This window comes from Rhea americana, unplaced genomic scaffold (assembly GCF_003343005.1).
Source record: "Rhea americana isolate MKP2758 unplaced genomic scaffold, rheAme1 scaffold_142, whole genome shotgun sequence".
Taxonomy (NCBI): Eukaryota; Metazoa; Chordata; class Aves; order Rheiformes; family Rheidae; genus Rhea; species Rhea americana.
Window position 1 is genome coordinate 2195106 of NW_028185506.1, and position 3894 is coordinate 2198999.

Consider the following 3894-nt stretch of genomic DNA (forward strand, 5'->3'; position numbering starts at 1 on the left):
TTCTGGGATGATGGATCATATGTCTCCTGAAAAGTCACATTGGTGCTTGGGATATTGGTGCTGGGGCAGATCTCTAGCTGGATTTCAGGATTAAACCCAGCCCAAACCTTATTCCTCATCCTGACATTCTGACATCACATTTCCTGGTGAATTTTTTGGGGTGTCTGATTAATTCTGATTGTTTTAATCCAGGGATTTTCCAGCTTGTAAAAAGAATGAAAATAAAAAATAAATCAAGAGTTTGGGTACTCTGGTATGTCTTTGGGCTCCATAGCAGAGTGGTTATCTTGGGTGAGAGTGCAGAAGCAAACTGTTATAGAAACAGTGTAACTGAACTATGCACCTGGCATTCACTTTTCCCAGCACTGAATTCCACTCTAGTAGCATTGTGCAGTCACTATATAGGATGTGGACCCTAGTCTTGCTTGGAGGCTGATCCTACTGAGCAACATCTACCACCATCTAGTAGAGATGTAGCTGAGCAATAAGTATTGCGAATTGAGGGAGTCCAGCTTATGGTCTAGGATCTTTCAAGACTGACAGAGCTAGGTCTTTGTATAGACACATCTCCACAGAACCTTGCTGACTGTAAGAATGTGAAAACAGTGTGTGAAGAGTTGGGGGGGAGGGAATGGAGGAAGAGTAGGGAAGGATGAAGGGTCTGGATTTGGCTACAGCCCTGAAAGTTTTTTTAGATGAGGCCCTGAGGTATGGCTGGGATCTGTGAGGGTTTGGACATGGGGTATTTGGATTTAAATTTCAAGTTCAAGGTTCCAGAGTAATCGTAAAGTCTCAGCAACTCTTCAGTGCGAGGCAAAGCTAGAAGCATTGCCAAGTTCTTTTGCTTAAGAGTGAACAATCTCCGTATGCACTGAGGAGATCTGCTCACAAGGCAGGCTGCTGAAAGCCTACTCCATGTTTCATATGCAGATTAGTAGGACCAGAATGACTGAGCAGATTCAGCTCAGCATCTAGGTGTTACTGGTGTCCTGTGCAGTGCCATAAATGGCTGCAGCGAGGTTGGCTTGCTCCAGGAGTCACTTGCTCCCTGTTTCTGTGCCTTTGTTTAGCCAGGTGTTTTTCTTCTGTTTCCTCAGCAGTCCATAAACAGTGGAGAGTTCAACTCAGTAGGACAGGATTTTCCTGAGGACACCGTTTTCTCTGAAATGTTTTAAAAACTGTTTCACAAGTACTGCAGCTTTCCTTGCAAATGCCTTCTCTCCTCCAGCCGTTGTCTCTAGCCATGTCTGTGCCCTGGCTGACATCAAAAAACCCTCCAGAATTGGAGCCAGTCAGACGGGCACCTRCTATTTATATTTGGACTTGAGAGCATCATTAGTAGAGCTTGGGCTTTTATGGAGAGGGAGGAACTCCACTTAGTATTGACAATGCCACAACATTCTGATTGTCTGTTTTGTAGAGCTTAGCAAAGCTCAGGCAACAGATCTGACAAAATTCCTTGTGTTTTGAAATAGGTATTTTGGGGGGAAAGTAATTACTGTAGTAGTCATGCAGACACATGCATTCCATCTATTCCTTGTTGAACTCAGGAGGTATCAGCTGATACCTCAGCCCATTATTTCAGGAGGAGTTTACACAATCCCTTTTCCCCTGCCCCCATATGTGTATGTGTACACACACTGTATAAAAGTTGAATGTAGTGACAATTTTGACTCAGTATCCACTGCAATTTCTATGCCCATTTTTTTTAACAACTTCTCTGGTTCTCTCAAAATGTTCTTTCTCTGCCTTAAACTTTAGTACCTGTGGTGTCTGGCTACTAGAGAATATTCGGAGGGAAGTGGCTGCATTCCAGAGAGAATTTAAAGACAGAGAAATAGCACTCTAGTGCTATTAGAAGCACTAAGAAGAAGTGCAAAACCCACTGATTTCTTTGTGGCCTAAACATCCCCCTCCCTACCTAGAACAGGAGTAGGTTGATGTTGAATATCAAACTTGTCTTTATAGCCTTCAAAAAATTGGGACATGAAGGTGATTCATCCTGCAGACTTCATAGTGTGCATGCTTCCATCTAGCTTGGAATCAGGTCCACTACTTCAATGTCAAGGACTGACTCTCTGCCTCCAGAGACATAAATCCAGCTTCAATTGCTTGCAGGTCTCTTGCCTGTTCCTTGGCCTAGTGGTCAGTTTTTCCACAGATTGGAGGAGGATCACAACACAAGGCAGAAGCCGGGTACAGTGCACCTTCCCACAGGTTTTAGTAAGTGCAGAACCTTGCTAAGAGGCTCTCACTTTCTGGCCCTCTCCCTCTGGTTTTCACATCTGAGCATTGTTATCATAATGGGAGATACAAACAGGGCTGAGCTGACTGAACGGGTCACACAAAGCCTACAACTTTGTTTTAGCTGTTCCAACTTTTTTTTTTTTTTTTAATTAATTAATTTATTTTTTTTATTGTGCTGCATTGTCTGGGCTTGATTGCTCAGGCTCAGGCTTCCAATAACTGCTAAGTCCAGAACTTCAAAAGTGTTTGGAGTCTGTTCTTACAAAACAATTACTGGAGTCAGTAGGAGGAAGGATTTTAAATGCCTTTGTCATTGTGAGCCTGTGTGTTGTTATAAAAGATCCTGCCTGTACCAAAGAACTGTTTTAGATCCACTGTGGGCAAACAAATGTCAGCTGGGGCTGTCCAGTAGGCACTGCCTGTACTTTTTGAGAACCATGAAAAGAAATCAAAGGCAGCTCAGTGCGGCAGAGAATGATTCATGCTCCTGCTGCAGTTCCTGCTCATTTGTTTATCCAGGTGCACTTTCACCTTTTGAGGAAAAAACTGTTGGCACCAGAATTTCAGAGCTGAACAAAGYCCAGAGGGGGGAAAAGAAAAAGACATGCAGTTTATGTCTGCTCACTATTTGAAAAGAAGTTCCTCAGAAAGCCGATTTCTTTACCATGCATCAGTCTTTCCTAAAGAAAAAGAAAATAATCCCAGGACCTAAATAGTTAAGAGTTCTGTTTGGTACCTGAGGATGAACCAGTGATGTATTTTGATATGAAATGGCTGTTACACTAAAATAGAAGAGCTTCCTTACTTGAGGAAGAGTTTCAAGGACAAGATTTTCGTGTCAGTTACGTTAGGATAAATCAGGGAAAAGTTCAGTGCCATCGCTAGTGTAACAGGTTTAAAAGTAGCATGTGGAAAGTAGCTCCCAAATTAGATAGATAGAGTGTGTTGACATTATCTAGGGCTAGAACCACACCCCCTTCCTCTAAGAAAGAAGACCCCTTAGAACTCAAGCCATCCAGCTGGTGACCTGCCTGACCATTTCCTCCCAGTGTATGTATGTAATTTGGCCCTGTAGTAGAACACACAGGAATATGTTTTATGGCTGGAGTTAATTGTGGTTGTTAGATTTCCTATTCAGATTAAAATATCTGTAGGGAAAAGATAGGATTAGAATTCCTGCTCTTCCTGCTTTCTGTGCTCTCCTTCTGGATGAGGGAACACTTTATAAAGAGGAGAACACTGCCTTCCTTTGCTCATCTTCCAGAATGACCAAAAAGGTAGTTTGGGGCTATTTTGGAATTCAGTAGGCACCTTCTCTATATATGCTTATTTTGTACAAAGCCCAGTCTCCCACTGAAGACAAATCTGCCTAGGGAGCAACAGACTTAAAAACGTGGGGACAGTGTGACCACAAGACTTGTAAGATCCAGTTGAGTGCACTGCCAAGAGGCCGTGAGACAATCCATCTAAAGGCAAAACAATGGGATTGGGGCTGCAAGTGGGACAAGAAGTGGGGTCAGCACACTGAACAGGAAACAGACTGCTGCTCAGCAAAATAATAATAACAAAAAAAATTGCCTAAATGATGCTAGTTGATCCATGGCAGGGAGGAGGGCACAAGTGAGCAGAGAAACTGGAGTCCAAAAA